This window comes from Triturus cristatus, chromosome 1_2 (genome assembly GCF_964204655.1).
Source record: "Triturus cristatus chromosome 1_2, aTriCri1.1, whole genome shotgun sequence".
NCBI classification, from domain to species: Eukaryota; Metazoa; Chordata; class Amphibia; order Caudata; family Salamandridae; genus Triturus; species Triturus cristatus.
The window spans coordinates 338,334,765-338,356,316 of record NC_140580.1 but is presented as its reverse complement, the minus strand read 5'-3'; the positions used below and the strand labels follow the sequence as shown (position 1 = coordinate 338,356,316).

The following is a 21,552-nucleotide window of genomic DNA, read 5'->3' as shown; positions in this document are numbered from 1 at the left end:
CTTCGCTTATGCGGATGACGTAGCTATTGTAACATCTGATCCAGTGATGGCTCTACCCGAAATTGAACATCTGGCACACAAATTTGGCCGTTTGTCTGGCTACAAACTTCACTCGTCAAAAACCCAGATCCTTTGTACTAACCATATTATGGATAGTGATCCGAGAGTTGTTGATGAGGTTATATATCTGGGTATTAAGATACGGGTGTGCCTGAAAGAGCTTGTTGATGTAAACTGGGGGGCCATCACTGGAAATATTAAACAAGCCCTTGGGAGATGGGAATGTCTATATTTGTCTTTGGTAGGTAGAGCTAATTTTCTTAAAATGAACATACTGCTGAAAGTGCTATATTTTTTTTAGATCCGTACCTTTGGAGATATCTCACCTGCAATTACAACAGCTTTAACAACTCTGCTCTAGATTCCTGTGGCCCCCCGGGAAACCACGGAGAGCTGCACGGTTCATGACTATGCCGCGTGATAAAGGGGCGTGGTCAGTTCCTGACTTTGCATTATATTACTATGCTTGTATTCTATCAAATATATGTCTACTATTGACTGGGGAAGGAGTTGATAACCTCGCTGAGGCTCCATCAATTTATCAGAGGGTGTTGGGGACTTATAAAAGAACCTGCTTTAAAATATTGGGCACAGTCTACAAGGTTTGGAAGTTTGTGCGATAAAAGCTTCAGATTGAAGGGTTATCATTTTATACACCGATGTCTGTCTCAGTGATCCTTCCATCGATATTTCGACTTTCCGGCATCACGCAATTGGGGCATCTTATGGAGGCCGGGGGCTCCCTCTCCTCCTTTTCAAACTTGGCGGACAAGTATCAGTTACGTAAAAGCCAATTTTGTAAGTTTTTGCAGTTACGTGATTTCTTAAGTAAACATGTAACAATGCTTAAACAACATAAGATAGTCGAAATCATTAGACGTCAGGAAAAAAATGGGGTTCTCTATAAAGAGCTGCAAACTTTCAAAGTACATGATCTAGAGAAACATAATCTTAAATAAGGGACCATTCTAGGAGAGCAACATGTGTCCCTAGAGAAGTCGATTGAAAGAGCAGGAAAAATTCTTATGGCAGCGAATTTAAAAACACAACATTATAAAACAATATTCAATTTGTATCATACTCCCGCAAAGATGAAGAAATGGGGGGTTGTCTATGATGGGAAATGTTTCTGATGTGGATCAGATGACGCTGATATCCTTCATGTTTTCTACTCCTGTACCAAACGGTCGGTGCTTATACAGCACATTGAGAGGTTGTTATCAGAGATTACTGGAGTAGCTATAAAAATGCTTCTATTTTGCTGCTTGGGATTGGGGAAAATCTACTGCTAGGGAGACTGATGTATAAGTCTAGGTATCTTGTTTTTATTGCTGCGGCTGTCACACGGTTGTGCATAGCATCCACATGGCTCCATCCAGAGGCACCATCTTTTGAAATGTGGCGCGCAAGATTTTATAATACATTCAACATGGAGTTTAGTTTATATTCTGTCAAAGGGCCAAGAAAACGAAAGCTAGGCATGTACATATGGGGGGTATGCTTGAACATTTGACCAGTTGAAAGTAAGTTTTTCTGAGGAAGGGTACAAATTGATTTTTCCCCATTATTATATCCTGGTTTGTGATTTGTTTGTAGTAATTGGCTTGATACTGTGGACTTCAATAAAAAAAAAGAAACAAAAAAGAATAAATCCTGTTTGATTCATGGTTGGTGTTGTAGTAGCAACAAAAGAGGCATTCACCTCAGGACTAAAGGAGTTACCTTTCCTGGAACCACATGACTCTTAGCTGATATATCTACTCCAGTAGGAACTGTCAAAGTATGTGTCATGCTTCCTGCTGACTCTGGCATGTATAAAGGAACTGCAGGGCCAATAGTGATCAAAACAGCAATTGCATCTGGGGCATTTTGAACAGTGGGGTTAACAAGGGTGCTAATCCCTAGACTCCCTCCCATAGGGTTCTGACTCATATTTACTTCCGTATTTACTATTGCGGTGGCTATTCCAGAGTTTCCTCTGGGAACTGCACCATTAACCCCTTGCATGCCCGCCCCTTTCCCCGCCCAGTGCCGCGCCTTGCATTAGCGGGCGGAGTTCATGACGAGCTGGACTCGTCATGGGCACAGCGCCACCGCAGCCCATGACGAGTCCAGCTCGTCATGGGCACTGAAGGGGTTAATTCCCTTGGATTGGACCGCAGTATATGGAGGTGGATGCGTCGATAACAACACATTTGGAAATCATCGCAAGAATCACTACCACTGTCTACGCCTGTACTTCCTGGGTTCCATGTTTTTTCCTCCTTCTTCTTCCCTTTCTTTTCTCTTTCTCAGGTACTTTACTCATCAATACAGGGTACAGTCTAGTTCTCTCTACTATATCACTTCTCCACTGCCGTTGTTCTGCATCCCACCTAGCATAGGCACAGCTATCACTGCCTTTCGGACTCTTCCCTGATACTTTTCATTTTGCCTAACATTAGTTGCACGCTCACAAGCATTAAGTACTTCATACTGTGCAGGTCTGGGAGGTGGTTTTATTTTGTACAATACCCTTCTCGAATTTTCAATAATTTTTATATTAAATGTGCCATAGCGTGGAAGCATCACTCCACCTTCTTTCTCTATGATCTTATGCCATTGATTCAGCCAAATACATGAGTGAAGGCCCACGTTATTGTCCATATAATGACCTGGTGTGTCTTTGGGTGGTGCCTCTTCTCCTTCTCAAACAGGTATTCTCACATCTCTCCTAATCAGATTTCATCGAACTTTAAAGAATTTCATGTTTCAACAGTAATGCCTACAAGTATAATTTAGTTTCACACCAGGAAATAATTCTTTACCCACAATTCTCATTCAGTGTCAACAACCAATACCAGAATGGAACCCTATGACGTAGTCAACCAATAACAGTGCCACTCTAACACCAAGGCTCCAATCCCAGCACTGCAAACTATGACGCACTTCTTACCCCTTGCAGCAGCTCGCCCTCCTTTACAATTCTTCGTGAATGTTGCAATACAAGCACAACAATGCAAAGCAAAATTCAACAACTTTATTTACTTCACTAAAGAATCACTAGCATTCAATCACGCAAAAAATGGTCCGGAGAGACCCTTTCTGCCCTACTTTGACTAGCACTCGAGTAAAACCTCAACCAGCCGGGAATCACCCGGATTCGTGTCACTTTACCCTGTGCAAAAGGAGCTACCACACCAACAACTCCTCTCTCACAAAGGTATATATCTCTAGCTCAATCGTGCCATCAACGGTACCTCATGACTAGCACCAGAAAACTTAGCAGACAATTACAACACAGTGTTTTCGATACTGATAATTTATTACAATCCCGGGATCTTAGGCTAAGTTGAGCCAGTAACCACTTCAATTTCTAAGCATTAAGCACTTCCACATCCACACAACAACTTAAAACATCACTGCATCACACCATGCAATCTCCGCAAAACACTGCAAGCTAAACATAAGCAATTGAAATGCGCAACCCTACTGATACTCACTCCTCCATTGCTGCATCTTGCTTCCAGACCGCTGGAACTGCGACTCGAGATATGGGCTTTAGAGGCTTGGACAGAGATAAGGTAAGACTGGGCTGTCACGTGGATGCAGGCACTCCCTCTGTCTCAATAACTAAACCATCCGACAAGCTACTATCTGAGAGGGTGCAGGAGCGCAATTTACAACCTCTCATCTGATGGATTTTTTAAAGTTCACTGAGACACAAAGGGAGTCAGCAATAATAAAACAATTTAACCTCTGTGAAGCCTATTTGGCCCCACAATAAGGGCCAGGAATCAGTAATTGGAGTTAAGTAGTTTTATAACTAATTACAACCAAACTAGTATATATGCATTTCCAGAGCAACCGGTTCAGTCTCAACAGAATCAGATATGAAATATTCACAACTACAGCAACACAAAAGCTGAGGAATAGGAATAGGTGTCCCTTAAAGAAACTCAGATTGTCTCTACTAAACATGAGTAAGTTCTAAAGTCATCTAATCAGAGCTCTAATAAGGGTGGGTTGTAGGATAGGGACTCAAGGAAATTTGGAAATGTGAGAAGGTGTCAGCATAGTAAAAACTCCAGTAGAAGACTTCCCGAATTGAAATAAGTGTTTAGCATGAAGCTTCACACTTGCAAGAATAAAGGAAGCAGATAAGTCTATACCACTCAAAGCCTAAGGGGATCTGTCTTAACTTCTAATAGTGGGATCACTAATTTATACCAGGAAAACTTCAACAACTATCATATTGCTTCCCCACCAGGAACCAATCAATTCTCTTCTTGTGCTGTGCAGGTGCAACATTATCAGGCTTTCTGATCCCACAGAATTTGGACAGCTACTGTAACCTTGAACATTCTCCGTTCCCGATATGTGATGAATAGTAGGCTTCATCTGCTCATTAGGTCGTCACGTTTCTGCCCAACATGTCTCTTCTCAGGCCTTACTATCAAGGAACTGGTACAGACAACAATACTCCCTTTCTCTAGCTAATGAAAACTTAAGAATGCACCTACAAAGGAAAATAAAAAACTGGCAGAGCAAAATACATTTCCAAATTAAGGCCTTTAGTCAGGCTAACTTTAATTAAGCATTTAAACGTACACTTCACGTACGTGGTTGTACTTGTGCACATGTAACTCAAAAACAAATGCAATATGTGCGTCAAAGCATTCATGATTACACTTTCAAGTATGACTTTCAGAATATATGCAAATGTGACTTATAGTATAAATGCAAATGTGGCTACAGAATACATCTTCATGGTAAACTGAACATTAGTGCACACGTTTATAAAACTAGTTTCTACAATGATTACAATTCATTAATGTGCTTAAAAGTTCACACATGTTAATAAAGTTATGACACACCGTAAATATAGTGTCACATGTAGGTGCATAAGGGCATTTCTGTGACGTGTAGGGGTGGAGTCTAAATTGCACTGCTCCAGCTGTGATCCCTAGCAGCCTCTAAATGGCATCCATGGCTAATTTAAGGTAGTTCACATGTTTGAGTTGTCTGATGTCTTTAGGTTTTGAGAAGGTGGACAAGCACCATTTTATTATCATCTCTAAACTAAGTTCAGAGGACACTAGTACTGTTAGACTGGACTTGTTGGATAGGCTGGCACTGACAGATGGTCAGGCATGAAAGGGCCAGTGTGCGTCTGTTTTTTCGAGTCCCCTGGGCTGTGAAGGAACTAAAAAAAACAGACCACGCATTGACTCTTTCAAGCCAACCCACCTGGCAGTGCTAGAGGACTGAACACTCCAGTCGAACATAGCACACTAGAACTCCCCTCAATAACATACCACAAAGCACAATAACTACATTCACTAGGCAGGGCACGGCCCAACAAATCACTCTAAACAGAACACAACAACCACAATACAATGTAACATTCCAGCACAAAACAAATCACAAAGAACAGCAGAACACCACCACAACAAAATGCAGCACAAAAAATATGCCCCTTAAGTTTTTGTCATACATTACCATCTCCCCAAAACCTGCTTTCATAATTCGATGGTAAAAGATGTTTGTACCAAACCCTCCTTTTCTTACCAGCAAGCATATGAAACAGCGCCAGTCAAAAATGTTTGTGTCCTACCCGAGGCTTCTGGGAAATTACCTAAATGTGCCATGGAAAGGTTGGAGACTGGGTTTCAGTCAGGCGCGCAACACCCATTGGGCTCACCGGGCTTCAGCCCCCCCCCCGTCGGGTGTGTCAGCCCGGCTGAGACAGTCTCGCGGGCTGGCGTCCGTCTAATTGCAGCCGGACCCGAGTACTTCACGGGTCTTTAAAAGTCCATTTACTCGTTAATGAGGCTTTTTTTGTGTTTTCACCCCTTCTTACAGCCACTCTGCCTATGGCTGGAAGACTTAGCCCCCCCCAAAATCTTTTTCAGCCCCCCCCGAAATTTGGCTCTAGTTGCCTGCCTGGTTTCAGTTATATGGAAGAAACAACGGAGTGGCTCTGCTGTGAAAGATGAAACACTAGCGCACTCAAAGGTTTGTTATAGCACTCTTGAATTTACTTCCGATTTAATTGCCAGGAACCATGGTAACAACTGGGCATTGTGCCTTGATGGGAAAATCACACAGCCTCTCGTTCAGAGGTGCGTCTGCAGTCACCGCAGTGGAAGCCGGCACTGGGCAGACAGCTGTGAGCCGGGCGCACGAGATCCTGTCACGCGCAGCATGATGCAATGTCCAATACAAAGCTCTCGCGTCCTGCCTCTTGTTCCCCCAGGTGGAAAATACAATATTTTAACCTAGTAAGGAAGTCTTTTCCGCTCCTCCTGGCTGCATGCCGAAGGCGATGACTCAACCGGGACTTAAGGTCTGACCGGGCGCACCTCCCGCAAAGTGAGTGTCACCTGCCCTCTGCTCACTGTCTCTTTTCTTTTACTGTCTTTTTGGTTTCTGTTTATTTAAAAGCGTGATTTCTATTTCGTAATAGCCAACCAACTTCACATGGATTAGAATAAACATTCGCATTGGTTAATAATATTTGATGCACGTGCTTGCGGAGCTAGTTAGTGACGTATTTAAGGGCCCAAATGCAAGGAAGGAAATGGGCTGTTTGGCCGCAGTTGGAACTGTAAAATACAGCAACATTCAGGGTTCTGAGCCCCGGTGCCGCTGGCTAATGGAAGCCACGCTTCTGAGCGTAGATCCTCCTCCGGAGCCCACTACTCACATTTCCAGAGAGGAAATGATCAAGCAAACTATGTGCCTAAAATGTGGCCATGTTTAGAGACTCTGATGATACCCTGTGGCTGCAAATTTTACATCCCGACCATATATCCCACAACATAATCTAGCTATTATGCGTGAATCACACAGAATGGGGAATAACCACGCAGACTCACTTTTTCCTCGTGAAAGTCTGCATGGAATTACTATTTCTGTTTAAATTGAAGCCCTTTTTAGGTCGAGGACCGTCCGGTCTGCCGAAGGCTGAACCGGAAGTCGGAGATTTAATGTTTTGGAGAAGAGGGGCTTGCACCCGCCCCTCTTCTCCCCTCTTCTCCATTGGCTGGCCTCTTGAATGCTGGCCAGCCATTGGAGAAGAGCTTCGTCACTCCGAACAGGCCCCGTCCTTTTCGGATTCGGGGGCGTGTTTTTTGCAACTTTTCTGATTATCTCCTCCAGCCAATGGCAAGAGGAGAGAAAAGAAAAACACGCCCCCGATTCGAAAACGCCACTGCGTTTCTCCGAGGCATTTCTTCTTGACCTCGGAGAAAGGCAGTGGTGTCTGCGCAGAGCGGGTGCTAGTCAGAAGCTTCTGCCATGATAACCATTCATTGCACAACCCCCCACAATATGTTTTACTATATACATACGAAAGGCGTTTGAAAAAATGCACAACCTGGCGCTTTCTGCCGACCTGCAAAGCTGCACGTGACTCGCCCGCGTGTCAGAGGTGGTATGTGACCTGGTCCCTTCCGATGTTATGACCTGACAAAAGTGACATGGACAGCAGACTCCTTTTCAAGAAAAAGACAATAAATTTGAGCGGGTCAATAGCGGTTTATTTGGACCCCCGGCACGTTAGCTGTCGCCTTTTCCCGCCACCTCGCTTAATCCAAAGCGTGAAAAATTAGCCTTCAGAGCATCCCCTTCATCCCGCAGGCAAATACCGGGGCCTCGAGAATTCGGGGGGCGACCTAGCGTCACTCGGGAGACCTGAGCGCTGTCGATGTCAACATAGACAGACGGAGGATCGGATCCCGTTGCAGTTGCATTGCCCTTACCATCCCTATTAACAGCAGCAGCGGGAACATGGCTTGAAAACGTCTTGTTAGGAGAGCTTGGCGGAACGAGAGCAGGCCTCTGCCTGGGCCCTGCCCCTCCATGCGGCGGGCCCGGATATCCGGTCTGCTGTTATCGTTTGCGGAGTGATAGGGTGTTATGTTCCGACGCTGGTGTTGTACATCCGGTGGGTGCAGTGACTAATGGAGCTGCTTAGAGCCCGCCTTGGTGCCAGCAGGTGTTGGCACGGCTTACCCGCCAGCTCAGCTGCTCTGCCCTGCGGGGACTTTAGCCATGCCAACCGGGGGGTCACGGCACAGCCAATCTGCGCAGCCCTTTCCTGGGTGCAGCACAAGAATACCGTGGGCACAATATTGTCTGATGAAATGTCTTGAATATCGCATAAGTGTCGCCCCACTGAAGTTCATGGAAGCAATATTTTTGTTTTGGCAACAGTCTTTGGGCCATGATGATGTTTACGTCCCCAGATATGCTGACCTATCGCCACTTAGGCCCGCCGATAGGCTGACCTATAGCCACCACCCTCTGCATCTTAGTCGTGACCGCTGCTACGTCACTGTGACCTGGGCTCTGCCGGTGCACCTCAGTCCCAGCCTGCAGCGCCGCTCACAGTGCCATGTGTCACGTGTGCATGGTTTTGCCACTTTCCTGTCTGTGGTGCCCGTGAATGTCCCCTTGCTTCTCCTAGTTCGGCCCAAAACGCTTTCCAGGTGAATCGGGGTACGCAGGGGTTCCAGGAATTGGTAGTAGCAAGTCCTGCTCGGTGTCGTAGTAGCAAAACCCTGCCAGGTTTTGGCAGTGCCAGATGTATGTTAGGAATTCTGCCTTACGTGTTGTGTAGTATGATGGTGCGTCCTAGCCACAGTGGTCATACTCGGCTGTGCAGTCGGTGTCTGCGCTGCAAGGCCTGGACATGCAGGGTTTGGTTGGATGTTGACCGGTTTCTTTCTATAGTGTATTTCCTTAGATACATGCTACCCCCCCCCCGAAACCCCTCCCGCTACATTTTAAGCCCTGTCTGTTCGAAAAAATGACTTGAATCATTCAAGAGTTACTCCTTTATTTTAAACGGTCTCCCCCCTTACCTTCAACCCTCTGCATGCCTGCTGCTCTCTGTCACAAGCCTGCCCCCTCAATCTCGTTTATTGTATTTTTGTAAATTTCCAACATCTCCTGTCATTGCACACAACCTACCCTCTTTTGAACCATTCTCACGCAGTTTAGCAAACATGACCTCCTCTCGTCCATCTGTTAAGTCCACCATCCGCTTCTAAGAACCCACACGGACCCCGGAGATTAATGAGGACACGACAGACATCGTGGTCTGCTGTACTTTGTCTGACATTCTGTCTGTCCAAGCTCTCAAGATCCGCGGATTTACCATGGCGTACCCTATGCCTAAGCCTAAGACACTTCGATTGTCCTTGTATGTTTTTTGATGTTGCAGTTATATATAGCGCAAACTCCACCATAAGGCACTGGAGCGCTTTACATGCAGTAGGTCACATGCGTTTGTTGGCCGAGATTAAGTGATTTGTCCACAATCACAGGATGGTGAGTCGACGCCGAGACTCGAACCTGGTTCTCCAGTTCAAAAGTCAGGAGCTCTGTCCGTTAGCCACGCCCTCTCTCCTAATAGCGCTTCAAGCGTTTATTTTCTTGGGGGGGGGGGGGGGGGGTTGCTGGATGATAGGTCACGCAGGATCCACCCTATGATAAGCGGCTGAGACTGGCAGAGGAACAGCTGATCTCAGACTGGGTGGAGGGGTAATCGTGTGTTTACAGTGCGTGACCTTTGACCCCCTGCATGTGGGTCTGAACTATGGAGTCACGAGCAGGGGATTTGCCGCGCTGGAGCACCGGGTGAAGCCATCTGTCTGCACGGGGTGGTGTTAGATGACCTGGATAGACAGGGTGGATCTGGGGCAGAGCGGCTTTCTAGGACCCGGGATAGCGCTGTTATCTGGGAAGGCGCTAGTTCTCGGAGCACTGCTGGCACCTGGGGCCCTAGTGGTACCTATGGCTCCTAGGGCACTGCTGGTAGTCCGGCCATGGCTCTGTGAGACAGCACATGGCGGCCGCAGCAGCCATGAGCACCCGTCTTACACTGCCCCCCATGACATAATGACGGAGCCGCCCCACGGGATCAGTCCCCCAACAACTGATGGCAGGGAACATGATGACGCGCACCTTTAGAGGTAAAAGTGAATTCTCTATTTTGTTACTCATGTATGCAATATGTGAACAAGTTAATGTCTGTTGCCTGTGTATGGAGCCTTTAGAAGCATTACGCCGATTTAATATAATCGTTAATATTAATTCGTTAATATTAGTAGATAACGATGTAGAGGTAATATTTCCGCGTTCTTTAGGTCTCGGCTAGAACAAACCGCCGGCAGCATTACCTGCCACACTATTGTTTGTCTTAAAACAGCTTATATTGTGGACTCCGAACAGCATACTGATACATGTGCCCGAACCCCAAATGCTGATTTGCTCCCCTTTTCATGTCAAGTTGGTGATGATTTGTAAAACAGTTCAGCAGGTTAGTGCACATAAACAAAAATAATGTCATGAGCAATGCCAATAGCTCTAACTTTAACAATGCCGAGACCGTTGCATTGTAAATGCTTGTTTACCACCTGCTCTGGGCGGGTTAGGAACAGGAGTGGGGGCGCACGGAAGGAGGCGAGTGGACCAATTTGTTTGTGATTATACCAGCAAGATTTTCCGGCTCATAATATTTGACCAGATGTACCCACACATCGGATATGTGCTTGTTCCGGAACACCAGGCCATTTGCAATCGTACTGAGCAGTACCCCACTTGGGCATACCGCTCTACTCAACCAGTAATGATCTACATTGGAAGATTTTTACTCCTATGCTATGTATGTATTGAACTGGATGCACTCATGCACGCTCTGTGAAGAACAGGAGGGTTCGGACAGCTGTGGAGAGATTATGTGGAACTAGGTTGACCAACTGGCATGGGTGCAAATTCTGAATGGTCAGTGTAAAGATTCAGGACAAAAGGTCAAAATTCAGGACACAAATTCAGGACAGAAGGTCAAAATTCAGAACAAAAATCTGGGACAAAACATACGTTTTACAGACATATCAGAGGAGGTTCCACAATGGTATATAAGTAAATAGACAACCAAAATAAGTACAAGTCAAAATAAGTTTATATAAGGTTGAGACAATCATGCACTTCACAGTTTTTCAGTATGCGCACAGCTTTGCAAAGGGACATCAGGCCCTTTCTGCAATCAAGATTTGTGCAGGTGAAGGAACACCACATGCTGTCACTATAATAGTCCCCATTGTCATTCTATCTGTGATGATCGTCTGCAGTCTCAAAATGACAATGGGCCAGTCCACAGTCTGTGAGAGGTTTGTGAGTGGCTGCTGCAGGCAGCCTCAGTCTACAGATTAAAAGATAAGAGCAAGAGGCCCCAAGTGGAGAGTTTTAAACTCATGGTGCCTCTGGCAGGGGAACCGCACACCTTCCTGAAATTACCCAATTTGATTTTAGTATGATGTCTGTAAGGCGTCCGTAATTTGGGGACCCTAAATTACGGAGGCCTTTCAGAAATCATACTAAAATAACGGACGGTCCGTAAAATTTACGGACGGTTGGTCACCCTATGTGGAACCCTAAGATACCCCTGGGGTGCCTGTCTTCTGTTACATGCCACCCTCATTTAAAAACTCTTACACAAGGAGAGAGGCCTTTTTCTGTTGTACTCTGAACACTGAGACTGCGACGGCGGCGGCAGCAATGGACAACTGGAAGGACAAGCCCCCTGATGTCCTGAAGGATTGAGTATGCTGTCACTAGTCATCTTACGCCAGCATCTTCTGGACACCACCAACACATTTTCAATACATAACGCATTAAAGATTAACTTGAAAAAAACAAAAGTCATGTCAGCAAATTATAACAAATTATAACAAAACAAAGAAACACGAATGGTTTCTCGACGGACAGAGGTTAGACCGTGTAGCCACTTATAAATACCTAGGCGTACTTCTAGACAGCAGAGGCTCATTCAAAAACCAACTAGAGGCCATTCGACGGAAGGGTACAATATTCCACCTTTCAATGAGGCCCTTGAAGAAAGTCCTCCCTGATCGGTCATTGGATCCCCTTTTACAGGTGATTAGAGCACGTTTACAGCCTATGCTGACATACGGCAGCGAATCAATGCAAGGGAAAGACGCCACGGTCTTAGACAAAACCATCAGTCAAGCCTACAGGGCAATCTTCCATCTGACTAACTACGTCTCCCCTGCCCAGATTCGACTCGAATTTGGACTCCAGAGACAAACGGTGGAGAGAAGAGGAGCCTACATAAAAAGCTGGCGAAAAATCAGAGGCGCCGAGCAAGGATCCTTAAACGCTCATCTTTGGACCGAACTCTCCACCCGAGAGAACTCTCCCGCTAGGAAGTATTTAAACGAATCCCTGGAGTCCCTGGGATTAATAAACCTCTGGGAGTCATCAACAGACATCAAAAGCTTTAAAAACGTGGTTACAAAAGTAACCAAAATGATATCATCAATTGACGATAAAGAAATTCTGGCCAAGAGGGCTCATGGATGGGCAGTGTTGAAAGACTATAATGCTCTGAAATCGCAGGCTTACCTGAAAACGGGCCTTACGCAGGTGACAAAAAACAAATTTTTAAACTTGCGTCTCGGCATCCTACCAATACTACCCCACTTGCCACCTTGGAAAAGGGGAACAGAAGTCCATCTCTGCCGACTTTGTAGAGCAGGGAAAGAGGACCTTATACATATAATCTGCATCTGTCCAATCTTGATGGACATAAGGCGCTCTTTACTTCGAACTTCATGGAATCAAAAGGGCATAAGAAGCTGCAGGCAGGCTGTGATGCTGTGCTTCAATCCAGTTGAAACTCAGCTAAACTGCCGACTGACAAAGTTCTTTGACATAGTGGCTAGAAGACTTCCGAACTAGCCACACGGCTCGCTTAATGAACAGCAAGCAACGGCACCTCAACCAAATAAAGGACAGCGGGTTACTCACCTGCCACGTTAAAGCTTCGACTGGCAAACCAAGTCACCTTGACTCTATAAACTTACAAATGGACAATACTAAAAAGTAATGAAACTCATGATTTTATTGAAAATAACTATTTTTCTTTTATAATTGTATTACAAACGTATATAAGTCTTAATATGTACTCTTTTGAAGTTTTTATATTGTGAATTTTTATTAATTGTACAATAAACCTTACCTTACCTTACCTTACCCTGGGGTGCCTGTCTTCTGTTACATGCCACCCTCATTTAAAAACTCTTACACAAGGAGAGAGGCCTTTTTCTGTTGTACTCTGAACACTGAGACTGCGACGGCGGCGGCAGCAATGGACAACTGGAAGGACAAGCCCCCTGATGTCCTGAAAGATTGAGTATGCTGTCACTAGTCATCTTACGCCCCCTGGGAATCAGATGGGGGTAAATCTGATGTTCCGTGTCCAAGCAAAAGGAGAAGAGCATTAGAGACAGGGGAGGGGAAAAGATGAAAGCTGGTGCAGGGAGCCAGTTAAATAAGCTCCCTACAGAATGCGCCAACGTGGAGGTCAGGTGGTCTGCTGAAACTGCTCCGGGTGACTAGAGCTCACCAGCAGGAGTAAAATGAGCCCTAGAACTTTTAAATTGTCCCATCTGGGCCAGAGTTATGGCTTTAAAAAATGTGTGACCATTGACCCCTTTGCGAGCCATGGAACGCATGTGGCTCCACCGCACGCCTTAATTCAACACTCAGGTTGGGCCAGGACCCGAGGGTGGGCGCAAGAGTAATTTAATTGTGTAGCGGAGGGGGTGTGCACAAGGCCCCTTTCCCACATCTTCAGTTGCCCCTGGGAACCATATCTACCTGGAGGCCAATACAAGAAAGGGGCCCGGGACCCCGTCCCTTAGCCCTGATAAGGGAATACGAAGGCAGAGCACAGCCTCACCCCCCTAGTGGCAGTGGGCTCGCTCCCACTCTCCTTTCCATGTGACTAGTGCGGGGTTGGCACCACAATCCATTTATCCTGCCCTCAGAGAGATTGAGGAAGCTGACTCTCGCACCAGTAAGGACAGAGTCGGTTGCGCAGGAAAAAACTGCTGAGCTTCACCGGAGTGGGCTCCCTGCACGGCCTCAATGAATACAAGGACAGAATTAATTACCAATTTAATATTAACATAAACTATTAATTTGTATTTGTAGAAATAAAAAAAAAAACGATTAGAATTTGAATAACTTTTTACCCTGTCCCCCTATAAACCCAACAACCTTCTACAAATTTGTAGATTATTCATTGAACTATTGAAAAAAAATCCCATTAAAAAAGACTAGGACCTAGGTGCAAATTCTGGCTGTCATCTATGGAACGCGGGTCTGATACACCTACCAGGTTCATCCAAGTAAAAGATTTTACCTTCTGATTTAGGGGCATATCAGCAACAACCGGCGATAATTATTGCTAAGCGCATTTAGCACTAGGATAATTATCGCCGGGTAACATGGATTTTTATCGCTGAGATAGCATGCTATTAGCAACGCTTATCTCCTCAGCGATAAAAGTCCTAGCGCTAACTTCCTAACGTGAGATTATCGCTGGAAACCCAGCGATAATCTCATGTAGTGTGGCGTTAGCTTGCTGATAGGGACTGTAGGAGAGTGAAATCTGACTAATGGTTGCCCCCAACTTTTTGCCTGGTATTTGAGTGGTTTTTGACTAGTCCGGCTGGGATCCTGCTATCCAGGACCCCAGCTTATCTGCTTTCTCCCTAAAACTGATGTGAGTACTCTAGGTACAAACCTAATTGGATGCTGGGCATGCCCTACCAGTCCCTTGTAGATGGTAGCCTAGGTACCCAGGGCATGGGTCCCCCAGTAGGCCTACCAGGGCTGCAGCACTTATTGTGCCACCCTGGAACAGCCATACAAACTGACACCACCAGACCACTACTGTAGTCTGGGTAAGGTGGTGCTAGCACCCCTTACAGGGATATAGGTACCCTATATCCCACCCCATTACAACACATGTACTCTCATAGGTCACCCCTATAGCAGGCCTTGCTAATCCTACAGGGCAGGGTGCTGAGGTATGTATGAGGGGGGACCCCTACATGAGTAGGGCCTCTCTGCAACCTTCGTAAAATCATTGCTGGGTTGTTTGTAGTGTAGCCATACCATATACTCTTAACCGCATTATAAGTCTATTGCGATATCGCGATAACTTGAGAATGGCTACACAGAACCATATCGTGTTTGGTGTCAAACATGTAGGAATCATACCCCCAGTCCAGCCATGGGCATGAGGGTACGATTCCCCCCTGCTAGAGGGGCGATATGGGAAAAGCGGCAGAATTTAGACACCAATTTAAAAGTGCACAAGTTTCACAAAATGGCTACTGCCCGCCACCTACACAACCCTGGCTGGCTGTTGCTGGGGAAAACCCCAGCCTCGCCAGCTGGACAATAGGGCTCCTGTGGCAGGGAGGTGCTAGCATCTCCCCAGACAGGATAATGTGGATTGGAACAGGGTGGGTGCACCAAATGTCCTTTCAGAGTTGCACGTAGGCAGCTGCAGAGACCTAATTCTGCATACACCGCTTGGAACCGGTTCAGGGGCATCCTGCCCCTCGCCCAGGCGGGAAACACACAAAGGGGAGAGGGTGTAGCCACCCTTTCCCGCCTCACCACACATTGGTGGACACTACTCTGGACACTCCCCTAATCTTGGGGATAAAGGTGAATAACGTGGCCCCAGAGCCTCAGATTAATCTTGAACTTTACAGTCTTGACCTTCGACTTGCTGCTGCCCAGCTGACGGAAGAAATCTCCCTTGGGATAAAGGAGTTATCCCCCTGCTTGGCAGGCACCTGAAACACTGCAAGTGACCTGGTTGGAACTTTGCTGCTCTCACGAACTTCGACGACTTCCAGAAACCTTGAGGTGGGTTTCCAGCGCATCCCAGAGGCCAGTGAGTGTGCTCAACGAGTTTGGGCACCGTGGACCACGTGGGTGCCGAGATCCCCAATACCCCAAGACCCCAGTCACCTCTTGCATAGCACACGACCCTGACCAGTGGGGAAGTTGTGCTTTGGCCTATTTACGAGCCAACCACTCTACAGCAATTGTGCCAAAGATCAGCGCCCTAGTCCTCTCCGGTGGCCTGTGGGTGCCCTTTTACGCATGCCAAATTACCGCCTCCCGCGGTCCCTTGTCTCTTGACTTGTGGGCCCTAGCGGAGGTCTATCTTTGAAAATAAGAGTTCCCCTGGTTGCTCCAGGCCTGCTCTACAGTCTCCTTGAAGGAAACCTCTCCCAGACCTCGTGGGTCTGCACTGTAGCAGATTTGTTCATTCTTCGTGGGTTGCGGTTGCCAAGGCTTAGTGGATCCATTCCAGACACTAACACCGCAGCAACCCTCATCTGACATGGGACAGTTGCCTTCCTGAAGCTGGCCTTCCTTGAAGCCTCCCGGAGCCCGTGGCTGCAGATCCAAGCTACACCACTTTCCACCTGAAGCACCCGACATCGAAGGGCTCTTTGCTTTGAGCCTCCTGGTCACTTTGCCGTGACCCAGACTCTGTCCCCTCTGCTTTCAGGTTCTTCTCTACATTCTTCACATCTTTGATCTTCACGGCATCATCAACGCTTTTGGCTAGCAGAACTTTTGACTATTTTCCCATTGAAAATCAGCCCGCGACCCGACAGCAGAAACGACCTATGCACCCGGCTTCCCTGGGGCAGGTAACAGTGGTACCTCGGTACTCTCGTGGTTGTGGGCATCTCAAAAGCTTAAGTTTAAAGTTTTAACTTTGTACTCCTGCTAGAAGTATTTTTAAACTGTTTATTTCCAACCGCGACATTCTCCATAGGCTGTAATAGAGATCCCGATAGCAGCTACTTGCACTGCACGCGCCTCCCGTGGGTCCCATTCCTCCTAACCTGGGGTGGATTCTTAAGGGGGCAGCGATCCTGAATGCCCTAGGCATTGCCTGTAGAATTGTCATGGTTCTTATACCACTTTTTTAGTATATGGTTTGGTCCCCCCCTGGGGCCCAATGTTAATAGTGCTATTTATTGTGTCTATCAATGCTTGTTTGATATTGTAACTTTGCCACAGCTTCATAAAGAGACTGTGGGATTCTGTCTAGAATAAATACATATATTTTATATATATACCTGTGTGGGCTACTCTTTCATTTGGTTATTCAAGAGGTTATTATGGTAAAACAATAAGCTTAACACTCCTTCAAGACTTAGCCTGAAGGCTGCTCTCCACAGCTACCACTAGGATAGCTTTTTTTAAAGGTTTTCTTAAACTTATCATCAATAAGAGTCGAATTGGACTGGTGCAAGGTGTCCCTATAACTAGGAACAGCATATGCCAGGCCAACTTCTCACATTGGTGTGCAGCGGTGGGATTCAAGCTTGCCATTGTTTTACCAGATAACAAATTGAATTTCTAAAGTGAAAGCCGCTTGGTACCAAAGGTACATATAAATTCAAGCTAGAATACAATAAGTTCTACTGAACTTAGGAGTTGTGTGTAGAGGGTTTAGCACACCTTGACTACAACTCAAGAAAGGGTTCAGTAGGCCACACTTAGTGTAGGTAGATACACCACTATCACTACACTAGAAATGTCTTTAGGATCAGGTGCCCATAAGGCTCTGGAAGGACCCCAAAGGGTCCCAGTCGACAAGTATGATCATCTCTCCTTTGCTGATCTCAGGGAGATGTGCACAGTTAGGAAACTTAAGACAAACAAAGGTGCCAATACCCAACGTCTCAGGGAAATCCTGCTCATAGCAGACTTTATGCAGACTTTAGGGTCTGGTGGGGTAGACAGGTTGGGTGGGCATCCATCAGAAGAGGACCCTCCAAGAGAAGACTCTGATGAGGACCAGGAAGAGGATGACGATCCTGACCTGGAAGAAACAAACCCCTCACAACATGGAGGTGATGGCCCAGGAGGCACTCCCTCCATCCCTAAAGGGAGAGTGGTGGATCCAAGAAGGAACAGATCCCCCTCAGTGGGATCCAACCATTCTGGGAGATCCAAAGGGACCTCTGCCTCTTCTCAGAGAAGAGAATCCTCTCATGAGAGGAAATGCAGACTGATCAAATTTGAGCAGGCTAAGCTACAGCTTAAGAGAGAACAGTTAGCATTGGACAGGGAAGCCCTGGAGCTTCAGAAAGCTTCAAGAAAGTGGGGTCTAGAGACCCCTGGTGGCAGTAATGAAACCCCTAGAGTTAGAGAGAAAGTCACTGACGATAGGAACCTCCACAAGATTGTGCCCCCCTATAAGACAGGGGATGATATCCACAAATGGATCTCTGCTCTTGAGAGGGCCTGTAAAGTACAAAGGGTCCCATTAGAGAAGTGGGCAGCAATCCTGTGGCTCTCCTTTGCAGACAAAGGTAGAGACAAGCTCCTCTCTGTAAGAGAAGAGGATGCTGATGACTACTATATCTTGAGAGATGCTTTAATAGATGGGCTTGGCTGAACCACTGATCAATACAGACTTAAGTTCAGAGACACCCAAAAAGCACAGGATCAAGATTGGGTAGACTTTGTTGATTGTGCTACCAAGGCATTGGAAGGTTGGTTAAATGGCAGTAAAGTTAATGGTTATAAAGGATTGTATAATCTCATAATGAGGGAGCAGATTCTTAATAATTGTCATAGCCAACTCTTACACCAGCACCTGGTGGACTCTGATCTGACCTCTCCCCAAGAATTGGGAAAGAAGGCAGACAAATGGGTCAGAAACAGGATCAGGCCCAAGAACCAAGGTGGTGACCAGAAGAAAGATTCTACCAAGCCCAAAGAGAAAGGTGGGGAGAATAAAACAGAAAAGTCCCCTGAAGAGCCCCAAAAACCCAGTGCTGGGGGTGGGTCCCAAAATCCTTCCTCTTCTAAAAAGAAACCATATTGCCATGTGTGTCAGAAACCTGGCCACTGGAAAACTGACTCCAGTTGTCCAAAGAATGGCAATAAAGAAAATGTTCCTCCAGTTGCAGCTCCAACACCTCCTGTTGCTACTAGTAGTAATCCCCCAGGTGGTGGGAGTGCACCCAAAAACTTAGTTGGGTTTTCTTGGGGAACGCAGGTGGACCCTGGCCTAACCAGGTCCCCTGCACAAGGAACTCTAGTCTGTGATGGTGGCATGGGGTTTGCCAATTTTACCATGAGCCCCAGTATCCTGGGCAGGTACAGACAAGAGCCCATGATCAATGGTCAGAAGGCTGTGGCCTACAAGGACACAGGGGCCAGTGTCACCATGGTGACCAAGAGGCTAGTGCCCCTAGAACAGCTTTTACCTGGGTTTAGCTACCAGGTGACCAATATAGATGGTATCAGGACAGACCATCCCATGGCAGTGGTAAATCTCAGCTGGGGAGGGGTCACTGGCCCAAAGAGAGTGGCAGTGTCCCCAAACTTGCCTGTAGATTGTCTACTGGGGAATGATCTGGAAATCTCAGCCTGGGCTGAGATTGACCACAAGGCCCATTTGAAAATGGTAGGAATCGCTGAGAAAGTGGATGAGACCCTGAGGGCCTCACCTCCACCCCAGGAGAAAGTAAAAAGAGTGAAGCCTGAAACTATGGATCACTCTACCCAAACAGAGAGCATAGGGGAAGGGGAACAGTCCTCCCCCCACCAGACTAAAGGTAAGGGTCAAGTTTCTCAGGGAACTGATCCTGCCCCTTGTGAAGTAACTGCCCCAGAAGTGGACAAGCCTGGCCTGGCCACCTCTCGGATGGCAGGGGAAACTTCCAAGGTGGCACCCAGTCTGGAGCAGGTATCCTGCCCCTCTCTACCCTGCCTCAGTCAGCCCAGAGCTGCAGAGGTCAGGGAGGTCAGTGGACCCTTAATGGGCCCCTGTCCAGAGGAACCCCCTCATCAGCAGATTAGGGACACCCAGCAGAGTAGTTTCAGCCAGGTGAATATTCCTCTACAACCTGAGGGATCCCCCTTACCCCTAGGCATAGGTACCCCTCAAATGGATGATGTTGAGCACAGGGAAACCTGGGGCATAGTTGCCCCAGACCTTCCAGTGCCCTCCACTATTCCAACCAAAGGGATCCAACCCCCAGCTGTAGGCAGCCAGAGGTTGACCCTTAGGGCCAGGTATGACACAGTCATGGGCAGAACGGCTTCCATAGTGGCCAGTGATCTGAGGAGGTTGAGACCAACCCAAATAGGACCTCACTTCCAGACTCAGACACCCCACCAGCCCACCTCTGACCCAAAAACCAATACAGGTAATTTCCCTAGACTTTGGAGAAACTCTAGAACCCCTTGGGGTAGAATTTCCCAAGTGGACCATGAGACAGGGAGCAACCATGCTAGTGCAGGTTCTTCCTTATATGGCCACTCAGGAAATAAAGGCTTATCTGGACAAGGTTAGCCTTATCTCCTTTCGTTTGGGGGGGGGGGTTATGTAGGAGAGTGGAATCTGACTAATGGTTGCCCCCAACTTTTTGCCTGGTATTTGAGTGGTTTTTGACTAGTACGGCTGGGATCCTGCTATCCAGGACCCCAGCCTATCTGCTTTCTCCCTAAAACTGATGTGAGTACTTTAGGTACAAACCTAATTGGATGCTGGGCATGTCCTACCAGTCCCTTGTAGATGGTACCCTAGGTACCCAGGGCATGGGTCCCCCAGTAGGCCTACCAGGGCTGCAGCACTTATTGTGCCACCCTGGGACAGCCATACAAACTGACACCACCAGACCACTACTGTAGTCTGGGTAAGGTGGTGCTAGCACCCCTTACAGGGATATAGGTACCCTATATCCCACCCCATTACAACACATGTACTCTCATAGGTCACCCCTATAGCAGGCCTTGCTAATCCTACAGGGCAGGGTGCTGAGGTATGTGTGAGGGGGGGACCCCTACATGAGTAGGGCCTCTCTGCAACCTTCGTAAAATCATTGCTGGGTTGTTTGTAGTGTAGCCATACCATATACTCTTAACCGCATTATAAGTCTATTGCGATATCGCGATAACTTGAGAATGGCTACACAGAACCATATCGTGTTTGGTGTCAAACATGTAGGAATCATACCCCCAGTCCAGCCATGGGCATGAGGGTACGATTCCCCCCTGCTAGAAGGGCGATATGGGAAAAGCGGCAGAATTTAGACACCAATTTAAAAGTGCACAAGTTTCACAAAATGGCTACTGCCCGCCACCTACACGACCCTGGCTGGCTGTTGCTGGGGAAAACCCCAGCCTCGCCAGCTTGACAATAGGGCTCCTGTGGCAGGGAGGTGCTAGCATCTCCCCAGACAGGATAATGTGGATTGGAACAGGGTGGGTGCACCAAATGTCCTTTCAGAGTTGCACGTAGGCAGCTGCAGAGACCTAATTCTGCATACACCGCTTGGAACCGGTTCAGGGGCATCCTGCCCCTCGCCCAGGCAGGAAACACACAAAGGGGAGAGGGTGTAGCCACCCTTTCCCGCCTCACCACTCATTGGTGGACACTACTCTGGACACTCCCCTAATCTTGGGGATAAAGGTGAATAACGTGGCCCCAGAGCCTCAGATTAATCTTGAACTTTACAGTCTTGACCTTCGACTTGCTGCTGCCCAGCTGACGGAAGAAATCTCCCTTGGGATAAAGGAGTTATCCCCCTGCTTGGCAGGCACCTGAAACACTGCAAGTGACCCGGTTGGAAC

At 47.1% G+C, this 21,552-nt stretch overlaps 1 long non-coding RNA gene across 1 annotated transcript in view; it reads left to right on the top strand.

Annotated features, from left to right (window-relative positions):
* Positions 1–6,247: 6,247 nt before the first annotated feature.
* Positions 6,248–21,552, top strand: part of LOC146867280 (uncharacterized) — a 45,973-nt gene continuing 30,668 nt past the window's right edge. The window contains exon 1 of the long non-coding RNA XR_014966083.1: positions 6,248–6,414. This is a non-coding gene — a long non-coding RNA (uncharacterized LOC146867280). The remainder of the gene's footprint in view (positions 6,415–21,552) is intronic.